Source organism: Schistocerca americana, chromosome 4, assembly GCF_021461395.2.
Source record: "Schistocerca americana isolate TAMUIC-IGC-003095 chromosome 4, iqSchAmer2.1, whole genome shotgun sequence".
In the NCBI taxonomy this organism is placed as follows: Eukaryota; Metazoa; Arthropoda; class Insecta; order Orthoptera; family Acrididae; genus Schistocerca; species Schistocerca americana.
In genome coordinates, this window is record NC_060122.1 from 342,390,499 (window position 1) to 342,404,063 (window position 13,565).

The 13,565-nt window shown below is 43.5% G+C and overlaps 1 protein-coding gene across 1 annotated transcript in view; it reads left to right on the forward strand.

Annotated features, from left to right (window-relative positions):
* The window catches only part of LOC124613464 (brachyurin-like), a 126,085-nt gene that overhangs the window by 84,791 nt on the left and 27,729 nt on the right, over positions 1–13,565 (forward strand). The gene's annotated exons all lie outside the window — the stretch shown is intronic.

The following is a 13,565-nucleotide window of genomic DNA, read 5'->3' on the forward strand; positions in this document are numbered from 1 at the left end:
ATGGGAACACATAGCGCAGAATGGATTCTCGTCCATGGTCATCACACATCCTGGTATGAACCGTGTCCCGCCTTCTGTAATACCCAGAGGATCATCATAAATAGCGGTGTAATTATGGTCTTTGAATGGAAGTGTCATTTCTGTTCGACTCTTTGTGTCTTTCTGTCAGTTACGTTCTGTACTGTACTGCAACGAAGCGCCAAAGAAACTGTATTCAAATAGAGAGATATGTAAACAGGCACAATACGGCGCTGCGGTCGGCAACCTCTATATAAGACAACGACTGTCTAGCAAAGTGGTTAGATCGGTTAATGCTGCTACAACGGCAGGTTATCAAGATTTGAGTGAGTTTGCACATGGTGTAATAGCCGGTACATGAGCGATGGGACACAGAATCTCCGTGGTAGCGATGGCGTGGCAATTCTCCCGTACGACCATTTCATGAGTATGGCGTGAATATCAGGAACCCGGTAAAACATCAAATCTCCAACATCGGTGAGGCCGGAAAAAGATCCTGGGAGAACAGGACCAAACACGACTAAAGGGAACCGTTCAGCGTAACAAAACAGCAACCCTTCCACAAATTTCTGCAGATTTCAATGCTGAGCCATCAACAAGTTTCAGCGTGCGAACCCTTGATGTCTGCACGACACAAATCTTTGCGTCTCGCCTGGGATTGTCATCTCTTGCCTGGGATTGGACTGTTGATGACTGGAAACATGTTACCTGGTCGGACGAGTCTTGTTTCAAATTGTATCGAGAGGATGGACGTGTACGGACATGGAGACAACCTCATGAGTCTATGAACTCTGCATATCAGCAGGGGACTGCTCAAACTTGCGGAGGTCTGTAAATGTGTGGGGAATGTAGAGTTGCTGTGATATAGGACGCCTGATACGTCTAGATACGACTCTGACAGGTGACACGTTCATAAGCATCTTGTCTGTTCACCTGCATCCATTCATGTCCATTGTACATACCGACGAACTTGGGCAATCCATTAGGACAATGCGATACCCCACATGTACAGAATTGCTAAAACGTGGCTCCAGGAACACTCGTCTGAGTTTAAACATTTCCGCTGGTCACCAGACTCCACAGACACTAATATTATTGAGCATATCTTGGATGCCTTGCAACGTGCTGTTCAGAAAAGATCTCTAACCCCTCGTAATCTTATGGATTTATGGAGAGCCGTGGAGAATTACTGGTGTCAGTTTCCTACAGCTACTTCAGAAACTAGTAGAGTCAATTCCACGTCGTGTTGCGACACTTCTGCGTCCTTGCGGGGACTTACACGATATTGGAAACGTGTACCAGTTTCTTTGGCTCTTCATTGTACAAGAGCTGGAACTTAAATAGTGGCAACTATTTACTCACAACCGATACAACAGAGTTACGTGTTTGCACCTGTTACTGTCCTTCAAAGTAGTCAGCAGCGTTGTGTAGAACCCGTTGCCAGTGATGTGGGAGGCGTAGTATACCGTCAGCAGAGCCTGTTCTGTTGATTGTGCGAATGGAGCGGTCTACTGCCTGTCGAATCTCTGGAACAGTTCTGAAGCGAATGCCACGAAGTGGTTCCTTCATCTTCAGAGTCAAATCAAATCAAAAGGACTTAAGTTCGGGGAGTATGGTGGATGGTACAGTACTTCCCAGTCCCATCGACCGAACAGAACTGCCACAGCTTGCGCAGTATGTGTCGGCGCATTGTCGTGCAAAATGATGGATGGGTTGTGCAGAAAGTGTCGCCGCTTCTTTCGCAAAGTTGGTCGCAGGTGATGCTCCAAAAACGAACAGTAGTACTGTGCATTGACGGTCTGCCATGGAGGAACGTAATGCGTTAGTATAACACCATCACAGCCGTATACGAGAATCACCATAACTTTAGACCTCTGCATTCGCACTATCAACAGAACACGCTCTGCTAATAGTATGCTACTCCTTCCACATCGCTGGCAACGGGTTCTAAACAACGCTAATGACTACCTTGAAGGACAGTAACAGGTGCAAACATGTAATTCTTTTGTATCGGCTGTGAATAAATTGTTGCCACTAGTTCCAACCCTGGTATATACTGTACTGCAGCAGTACTTTCTGTACATGGTCCAAGATTCTTCGAAATATGTTACTTGACAGAATAAGCAATAATTTATTTCGTCCTTACGTTTTGCTCATCATTGTACTATGGTCTGGGATTGTATTTTCCCTGGCACAACTTAAATTAGATCGTACTCTCCCACCAGCGATCGAAGTTTACCTCTTTTGGTTGCCAGGAGTGTTCCGTATGTAATAGTCCACTATCAAATATTTGCAATTGAACTCCTTTACCCCACTCGAACTTTGCGGGATCACGTTTGAAGTGAAGAACAGAGAGCTCTTTCTCAGACATGGCATGTAACGTGAACCAAAAGCAAGAGACCACTATTTCGATCAACTGTAATTATGAGCATAAGCAGAAAAAATCTTCGAAATTCAGAGAAAACAGTTGCATGGTGGTGACATTGTGTGAAATGGCCTGTGGCAGGACAGCACGACCTGCATTGATAGACTAATATGAGATCTCTTGGACTGCTTTCATACTGACCCAACTTGTAGCAGTTACAGATAAAAGGCAGGTAATTCCTTTTCTGCCTTTGAAGACATCTTGGCGCAATTACTCCTTCCAAAACGCTCATGGCAATTGATTAAGTTCAATACATATTATGATTCCGGCTGAAATGGTTGAACTGGAATGGATGTTTTCGTAGACTACACGTGACTTCTAAAGTACGAGGGTGTGCTGAAAAGTAATGCCTCTGAATTTTTTATTCTGTTCTCGATATCGGTTGAGGTATGACATGTCATGCACATCACATAAGAGGCAGGTAATTACTTTTCTGCCTTTCGAGACATTTTGGCGCAATTGCTCCTTCCAAAACGCTCATGGCAACTGATTAAGTTCAATACATATTATGATTCAGGCTGAAATGGTTGAACCGGAAGGGATGTTTTCGTAGACTACACGTGACTTCTAATGTACGAGGGTGTGCTGAAAAGTAATGCCTCTGATTTTTTTATTCTGTTCTCGATGTCGGTTAAGGTATTACATGTCATGCACATCGCTCAGTCGACTTCCACGCACCTTCCCGCACTAGGATCCACTACCAACACTTCAAATTCCCACCTCCTCCCATTCACATTGAGCACCTCTGAATAACCTATACCATCCGTAAACTGGACTCCGACAGTCCTATTGTGTTCGCTCTAATTTCCAATCATACTGTGTTGCCACGCCTCTACTTACACATCCCAGCCACACATCACCTGCACACCCTCCACATCCTCTCCCAAGGAAATTTCAACTGTCTCCCTCTCCCGGACATATACCCGTCCTACCAACCCATCCTACCCTGTCCACCCTCCCCACGGCTACATACTCCTCCTCTCCCTCTACCACACCTCATCCTTTTCCTCTTCCCTGCCGCCCCCACCACCTTTTACTCTACAAATTTACAGCTCTACTTGTCCCCTGCAGCAATCCCTGTCTTTGTCGCCACCTTTTCCCAGTTGTTCCGATTTCAATTGCTTATAAACTCGTAGTACATGTGTCTTCTTGTTTTCCTATCTTTAGCATCTATATTAATATTACGTTCTACTGGCTGAAGAGCGGGTTATCCGCACAGCTACCACCCCCCTCATCCCCCCCCCCTCCCCGCGTCCGTGAGGCTTCGCTGCTGCTAAAGGGTTCCGGACTTTTTGTGTCGAAACATGTTTGTGTGTGAGGTGGGTCGGTGCCTGAAAAACAGTGCGCTGTAGGCGAATTTCGAATTCTTTCACACATGGAGCACCTACCCTTCACCATGACAATGCCAGGACGCGCACGAACGCTGTGACATTTGCAGCAATCCGAGACCTTTAGTTCACTGCCGTCCATCATCCTCTACATAGTCCCTACTTGGCCTCATCCGATTTGCATCTGTTTCCAGAACTTAAACATCTTCGAGTAATTCACTATGATAGTGATGAAGCTTTGAAACGGAGGTCTGGTTGTGGCTCCGTCAACATCGTCAAGCATTCTACAGTGACGATATCAACAAACTGGTCTATCGTTGGAAAAAATGTATTCATCTCCAGGGTGACTATGATGAGAACTAAATAAATAGACATAAAGAACAAAGATGCAGGATGTTAATAAAGTTTGTTTTATTTAAAAAGCTTTAAAAGTTCCACAAGAAAAATTCCGATGCACTACTTTTCAGCACGCCCTCGTGTATATGAATTACACTGACAATACGCATTTAATAATTTCAACGTTGTGCACGATGATTTCGTCGAGGGCAGCATGCTGCTAATTGGTAAACCTACTTGCACGAGCTCTCCGTGAACCATGGATCTTGCCGTCGGTGGGGAGGCTTGCGTGCCTCAACGATACAAACAGCAGCCATACAGTAGGACCAACTACAACGGAGGGGTACCTGTTGAGAGTCCAGACAAACGTATGGTTCTTGAAGAGAGACAGCAGCCTTTTCAGTACTTGCAGGGGCAACAGTCTGGCCATGTAACAGCAACCAAAGCGTTCTTGCAGTGCTGGTGCTGCGGACGGCTGAAACCAAGGGGAAACTACAGACGTAATTTTTCCCGAGGCCATGCAACTCAACTGTATGGTTAAATGATATTGGCATCCTCTTGTGTAAAAGATTTCGGAGGTAAAATAGTTCCTTATTCGGATCTCCATGTGGGGGCTACTCAGGAGGATGTCGTCGTACGGAGAAACAAAACTGGCATTCTACGGGTCGGAGTGTGGAATGTTAGCTCTGTTAATTGGGCAGGTAGGTTAGAAAATTTAAAAAGTGTGGAGGCTCGGTTAACGTTAGATATGGTGGAAATCGGTGAATTTTGGTGGCAGGAGAAACAGGACTTCTGGTCAGGTGAATACAGGTTTGTAAATATAGATTAAGATGGGGGTAATGTGGGAATAGGTTTAATAATGAATAAGAAAATAATAATGTTGTTTATCTACTACAAACAGCATAGTGAACGGATTACTGTAGCCAAGATAACACGAAGCCAACATCCACCACAGTAGTACAAGTTCATATGCCAACTAGCTCCGCAAATGATGAAGAGATTAAAGAAATGTATGACCAGATAAAAGAAATTACAGTAGACTCGAGATAATCCGACATTCTACAGTCCGAAACGCTTGGCAGTCTGACGCCGCGTCGAGGATCGGCTTGCGCTTTCTCCAGACACAGAGGGGCTCACAATTGTCGCGACAGGCGACTCCTCCCCTCTGCCCCCTGCCCCTTGCCTCACCCAGGATTAATTGTTCTGTTTTAACTTTTGTGTTGAAAAGTGTTGTGTGATGATGAGCAAAAGTGGAAACGCTATACGCTAGCATAAAACTTTAACTCTTATTGATAAATGGTGGTACGACCATTGTGAATCTCCAACTTCCAGTCCTAAAGGTTCTAGGCGATCTATCGTTTACTACATCTTAAAAAAATGGTTAAAAGTGAACAGTTTATAGAAACTGTAGAAGATGGCTCTAAGGGAAAAAACCTTTGCATGAGCGAATAAACTCAGTTTGAGGAATCTCTGTACGTTTGGTTTAAACAACAAAGAAACAGGTATGTTGCTATGTCGGGATATATTTTAAAACAGCAAGCTCAGCTCTTTTATCGTGAAATGACCAACAAAGATGTTTTTCGTGCCAGTGATGCTTGGTTTGATAACTTTAAGAAGCAGCGTGACATTCGTTTCATGCAGATGAGCGGAGAAAATCTATCGGCTGACAAGACTGAGGTTCCGCAGTTCATTCGAGAGTTGAACGCCGAAATCGACGGACGAGGCCTTGCTCCCGAATAACTGTATAATTCCAATGAAACAGGATAAACTCGCGGCAACTCCCAACAAAAACGTTTTTAACGCAGGAAGAAAAAGAGGTTTCAAAGAAAAACATCTCAAAAAGAGTGTATCACGTTAATGGTGTGCGCAAATGCCGCTGGAAGCCATATGTTAAAACTCTTAGCTGTGGGCAAATCCAAGTCCCCAAGGGGAATTTAAAAACAGAAAAGTCGAATCTCTTCCAGCGACGCACAAACTCCAAAGCCAAGCATAGGTTACTAAGAAGTTTTTCAGACTAGTTTTCCAACCATTTTGCACAAGAAGCCAAATAACACTTAAAGAGAAAAAATTTGCTATTTGAAGGCCATTTTGTTGTTAGATAATGCTTCTGGACACCCGGACAAGGAAGAATTGAGAGTTAAGAAGGCTGATGATTACACAGAGGCGTTGTAGTTGCCAATAATTACGACTGCACTGGTTCAGCCGATGGATCAAAATGTTTTCAAAAAATTGAAAGCACATTACAAAAAGCGCCTGCTGATTGATATCATCAGCCAACCTGACGCAGACATCACATCAGTCCCTGAAAAATTTAACTGCAAGGAGGCCATTGTCAATGCAGCGTTTGCGTGGCGACAAGTGAAGCGTTTAACTCTGACCAGGAAACCCACTCCTTCCAATGAAAGACGACAGAGATACCAAATCTGATGACAATAACGAAGTTACCAAGGCTGCGCTTACACTTGGTGATGAAATATTCCGCAAGAAGATGTAGAAAAATCTAGGAGATGGGTGTTACACGATAACCTTGGTTCTGAAGTGAGAGAACAGCAGATAATCCACGAAGTTATGGCTCATGTTGTAGTCACGACCCGACAGTGGCGGCCACGGAAGTGCTGTGAGGTTACGGCGGCTGCCAACACTTCAGTACGTTGGTGTGAAGAGAGGGAACTCGACTATGGAAACGTTTTAATGTTAAATGACACTCAAGAGAAAGCCATGACGGAATCTTTACGGAATACAAAACAACAGATTTTTTCAGCGATATATACGCTATTTGTGTACATTAGCATGTATGTATGTACACTTGACAGCAAAAAAAGAGTCACTACCGAATACAACCAACATAACGTAGCAGTGTTGCAGGTCCTCTAAACACCAAAACCCCGTGGGGAACAGTCGTTTGGCTACACACACACTGGGTACCGCAAGAGACTATAGAGAACAAAGGTCTTTATGGCAGCCAGTCTAAGAGTCAGCTAATATTGTCATACAAAACATATTAGAAAAAACGTTCTTAGCGATGAGACACCCCATAACACTCATAAACTAACCTTAATTACAACAAGTGACATTCCAAAAGTTCTGAGACAACGGATTATTTTACATACATCGTACAGTAATCCATAGTCAAAATTAAGTACCTTAGATAATATATGGAGTTACAAAGCTGTATGACAATTGGAAAAATGGTTTTCGCTCTCGAAAAGCTTTTCCATCCACGTGCTGAACGTTGCTCAACGGCGAGTGGCGCTGGAAACTGGATATTGGACGAAACAGTAAATAAACGCGATTAAGTGCAACAAGCACTCTATGGAAATCTCAATATTAACAGCGAATCACCAGTAATATCATTGTTATCGTAACACATCAACAGCTGCACAAATTTGACTATAAATGACATGACCAAACGCTAAGGTCGCAGGTTCGAATCCTGCCTCGGGCATGACCAACGTCGTCGTTTTGGACCTGGATTCAAACCCATCACCTATAGCCATTGCTAACCAAGCTAAGCTTTGTTTGGGTCTTATTGAGACCCGATCACTAAACATAAAGAGACTTGAAGTATAGACGTTTGCACCAGTATCTGTTATTAATTCAGATCCTCAAAATAAATGACGAAAATGTTTGGACTGAACTGGGAATCCTGTCATAACAGTTACCTTCCTGGGAACTATCCCCAACGACGTTTAATATGGTGTCATTCACAAGGAACAAGGTATGCTCATATTTAAAATTGAAATGCCATCATGTAAAACTTGTGACAGGGATGCGAACCCAGCACCTAATCGGATTGTTAACGAAGTACGTAAAATCAGAAGCTAAATATCAAATGTTTTCATCAATAGCGAGATGTTGGAACCTTAAATGACGATAGAATTGTTTTTGCCGGACTGGGATTCGAACCCACCGTCTAGCGCCGTCGTTTTATAGTCAGGAACAGACGATAAATAGATATTGTTAGTTCACCAGTAGCGAGATGTGCGCTTGTTTAGCTAGACATCAGGCGACGAAAAGTTCTGTGCTGAATGAAATTCAAACCCCGCACACGTGGCCATGAAGACACTTTAACTATCAAATTCTTTTCCAATAATAGCTAGGAGTGGCATGTTTGTACTTTCAATGATGTGATGGACAATACTCTTCTGGCTAGAAGCTGAATCCACAACATATCGTCGTTGGTGATACAACGAACACAACGTCAAACCCAAATTCGTTTTCGCCAGTAATATGGAGAGGAATGCTTGAACTTGTAAAAATGTAAGGAAACGTTTGATCTTGTAATGTTGTGATAAAAAGCTCATCATGTGGCTGTGAGTTGAAACGAACAAGTTACAGCTGACAACGCACGAAGACACTTTGAAAATGCAACTATTTTTCACTTGTAGTTTGGAGTGCACATGCTAGGGCTTGAAATGAAATAATGAATATTTTGTGCTGATCAGGATTCGAAACCAGATAGGTGCCTATCGAAGAGGCCTAGAAGAGTTTGCAATCTTGGGGAACACAGTGAAACAGAATTCGAATCCCAGTCCAGCACCACAATTTTCAACGTCTCAGTTTCAAATAAAGTAAGAGCCTTGTGAACTCACATGGCCATTGGTTCATTAAATGAAATACGTTTTCTAGAACGACGGCTTGCTGGTGACAGAGTCTGTGCCTTCCCGGGTTTCTCCATCTGTCACAGCTCAAACGAATGCCGCTCTGCCCCAGTCGGCAACGAAGGGATGTTATCTTTACTGCGGATATTGAACTACGGAGCTTACTGGCGTTCTGCACTTGGCGATACTAGGGGTTAAGGAGAGTTACTTGTGTGTGTTAAAATTCTACGCCTGACGTGAGATGTGAACCTACACGTTTTACACATCAATACAAGATCAATCCACAGAACCCCCTGCCAAGCACATAATTATGAATTGCAAAGTATTCATTTAGATGTAGATGCAGATGTCAAGGAACGGGTAACAGGAAGGTGGGCGGGATCTGGGAATGGATGTAAGTGCAGAAGTGCAAAATATTAGCGTGAAATGCTTGCAAAGTATTGCTTACTTACATGTGTGCCACAGTTCGTTTTATCTTAGGATCGAGAGATACGGAAGGACTGTTTTCAGAACAAAGAATAGGTTATAGGGAAGGGGAGATTAAAGAATACCCGTTTCATAGGTGTTGAGAGGAATGATATAGAGTAAAGACAGCAGCAATTAAAAGAGAAAATGTAGCGTCAATGGAAACCGCTAGATTTGTTTTTGGGGAATGGAATTTGTTTTGGGGGAATGGAATGGAAGGGCACTTGCGGCGATAGTGTCACAGAGAGAGAGAGAGAGAGAGAGAGAGTGAGAAGAGAGAGAGAGGAGAGGAGATATTAACAACGAGTAAACATAATATGAAAACGTTTGCGTATTGTGTGGAGGACGGAGGGTGTATTCATTGACGGAGGGGAAGAGAGAGATGTATTTGAAATAACAAGAGCTACTGTGACAGAGTCCATCTACGCTGATTAGTTTGTAAGTATTTATACAGGGTATAAATGAAATCAAAATAGAATATTTAACAAACTGTATATTCAAAAGAAACCCTCTTGAATTAAAAGACAACTCAAAGGAAAACTAACCCATATTGTATCTTTTCTGTTGCCACGCGATCTTCCACTAGCTCCCAATGAGGAAAAATGACGACAAAGAAGACATAACAAAACATTTTAAGGACTCTAATATTTTATCCAGAATCTTTCATTATTTTGCACTTCTATCATGCGTTTTGGCATAGAATGTATAAGCCGTCGGACGTAACAGCCTGAAGAAGCAACTTCCTCCCAGGCTTCCAGGACGCAGTCCCAAAGAGCGTCCGCAGTAGTTGGTTGGTTTCGTGGCAAGTTCTTTGTTAATGTTCTGGCGGCCTTAGCCCACATGTTTTCCATGGGGTTCATATCAGCCGCACGTGGCCGCCAGTCCATGACGTTGACCTCAATCGTGGAGAGCCGCTGCTGAACAAATGCAGACTTGTGAATGGGAGAATGGTCCTCTTGCAATGTGACGTCCCCTTCTGCGTACAGCATTCGCACTGACGGAAGCATCACATTTTCGACTATGTGGGCATACTGCACGCTGTCCAGAGTTCCTTCTATCCTGTGAAGAATTCCCGCCCCTCTCGCAGAAATCCAACCCGAGCAGGTAACAGATAGCCGTCCACTTCTTCTCGTCGTGTTACATATTCGCGTCGATGGCGAGTCCCTTGCGGCCTGTAAATGATTTGTGGACCGTCGTTACTGGTGGAAAACACCTTGTCATCAGTGAAAATGACGTTGCCCCACGACGCCCACAGATGGAGCTCCACAAATGCTAGCCGGTATAAGACGTTGTCTTATCTGAGCTCTTGTTTCACGGCGGATCGCCGTGCATGCAGTCCAGCGTCCCTCAGCCTTCGCCAAAGCGTGTCACTGGAGCCGGGGAAGTTGGTCTGCCGCCGCAACTGCTTCGCGTTCAGAAAGGGATTTTCTCTGCTCCTAGACACTAGGTCCCTGTCTTCCTGCTGTGAGCTCACTCTCTTCCTGCCCGAGCCAGGAGCCCTGTTGGTGGTGCCTCATTCAAGGCAGATCCTCCACCATCTCGTTGCAGTGGTATGTTATACGCCATACCGTCTGCCAGTTTTTCTGATGGAACATCCTCCTTCTTCAATGACAGCGACGACTCTATCCCGAATAGACCTCTCCCAGTGAGCCATTACGGCAGACAGCTGGATGTGTATTTCTGCTTGCCGCTCTTATCCCGATGCCAGGAGTGGAGGTAAACATACTTACGTCAAAAGGAGCGGCAGAGGCAGAGGCATGCGGCGCAGCCGTGCTGGCTCGTCCCGGGCTGTTGGACAACCAACGCCACCGCCAGCTCGCTCACTTCCGTCTCGCCTCGGCCAGCCTGGCTGGGCCGTAGCTCGCGAACCGCGGCTAGTATGGACCCGGGCCACAAGGCTACGATCACCAGTTTGAAGGATCAAAAGTTACACCTAACCTACCCAAGTCTGTAGTATAAACTAACGCAGCTACAGCTATTATGCTATAACATATGCAGGCACACCTACAGTTGACGATTCATTCAAATATTTGACGAACCATACGTTTAAAAATACATTCATGTTAAACATAGCTACCAACAAATATTTCACCTAGCTAGCAATAGCATGACGCAGGAAACTATTCTTTCTTGTAAGCGCTCTGCATTAGATGTATCCTTAAGAAAACGTGTATTCAGCCACGACAGCTAAGTGGAATTTAAAAGTAACAGGTTTGGCGGAAGCTTCTCCAAATAATAGTATATACGTTTTGTGCACTTATAACATGTACTCAGTGTCTCTGAAACAATACGTGCTGTACGACGGAAATTACTTTCTGCTGAGACACTTCATTTACATCTCAGTGATACACGAGTACTAGAGAACATTGCTCTTTACGGCAGTCACTCCACTTGTCAATTAACACCATGAAATCGCAGATATTAGGCAACACGTTACTAGGGATGAGAAAGGCAAGGTTTGCAACTAAACATGCTACTCCTAGCTACTACCGAATAATAATTTGATTATTAACGTGTCTTCATAACCACGTGCGCGGCGTTCGACTCTCAGTCAGCATAGACGTTTTCGTCGCCTTATTACTAGTTAAACGTGCGCACATCTCGCTAATGGTGGACCAACATTGGAAATTTCTCGTCTGTTCCTGGTTAGATAATGACGGCGGTAGGCACCGGGTTCGAATCCCGGTCAGGCAATACAACTTCAATCGACATTTAAGGTTCCAACCTCACTACTGGTGATAAACTGTGATATCTACATTCTGATTTTACGTACTTATTCAACAATCCGATTAGGTGCTGGGTTCACATCCTTGTCACCAACATATCATGATGGCATTTCAATTTCAAACATGTTCATTCTTTTTTCCTTGACAATGCAACAATATACAACGTCTTTCGAGATTAATTACCAAGAAGGTAATTGTGATTTGTGACTTTCTCGGCGTATTCCATTCGTGAAATCTTCTCGGGTGATCAGCCGAGTAAAGGCGTCGTCTTCTCGCAACGTTTCGAAGGGTTTCGTACCCATCATCTTCAAGCTTGAAGATGATGGGTACGAAACCCTTCGAAACGTTGCGAGAAGACGACGCCTTTACTCGGCTGATCACCCGAGAAGATTTCACGAAAGAAGGTAATTGTCATGTTAGGGTCCTGGTTTCGCACAAACATTATCGTCATTTACGTTCAGGTTGAGAATTGATAACTGATACTGGTGCAAACGTCAATATTTGACGTCTCTTTCTGCCTCGCAATCGAGTCTCGATAAGGCACGAAGCTTTGCTTGGTTAACAATGGCTTTACGTTCTGGGTTTGCATCCGGATCCAGAACGAAGACGTTGGTCATGTCATTTAAAGTACAACTTCGTGTACAAGTAACTGTTGATGAGTAATGTGAACAATGATATTACTTGTGATTCGCTGTTAATGTTGGGATTTCCGTAGAGTGGTTGGTTTTCTGGGTTTTTGGGTTTGCATCCGGATCCAGAACGAAGACGTTGGTCAGGTCATTTAAAGTACAACTTCGTGTACAAGTAACTGTTGATGAGTAATGTGAACAATGATATTACTTGAGATTCGCTGTTAATGTTGGGATTTCCGTAGAGTGGTTGCCGCCGTTAATCACGTTTTCTTTTAACTGCATAGTATTACATAAAGTGGCAGCGAAACCACTCCCCGTTGAACGTTGAACGACGTTCAGCATGTGTTGGGTAAACCTTTTAGACAGCAAAGAACTTGTTTCCAATTGCCATACAACTTTATAAATCCATGTACTGTCACAAATATTTTATTGTGCCTAAGGATTACTGAACGATTTATGTGACAAAACTAGTTGTCCCATAACATTTTAAATGTCACTTATTGTAATTAAGTTTAGTTTACAAACGTTAAGGACTGTCTTATCTCTTCTGTACTATCGTGGTGTTCCTTTACATCTGGACGGACTGTCATAAAGACCGGTGTTCTCTAGTAGTCTCTAGCAGTACCCATTGTGTATCTTATAACAACTGTACTGTGGAGGGTTGCGACTATGTGCAACACAGATATGCTATGTTGGTTGCATACATTCAGGTACAGCCTACACGTTGGAATTCAGGCGTGACCCATTGATTTTGCTGTCGAGTGTACATTTTGTGCATGTATTTGTATCCATTTGTAATACATACAAACACACGTAATAAATTTGTCTTATATGTACATATGTATTTTTATAACCTCAGTGTCAGTAAAATACGTATGTATGTACTCAATATGTATTCTAACAATAGGTGTACTATATTATGTACAGTACATACTCAGTATTTATACAAAAAACTTCAGTTTTCTAGCCATAGAAATCTAAATTCAATTAATGAGACTGCTTTGATAACCCGAAACCTTCTCGGTCCCGTAACT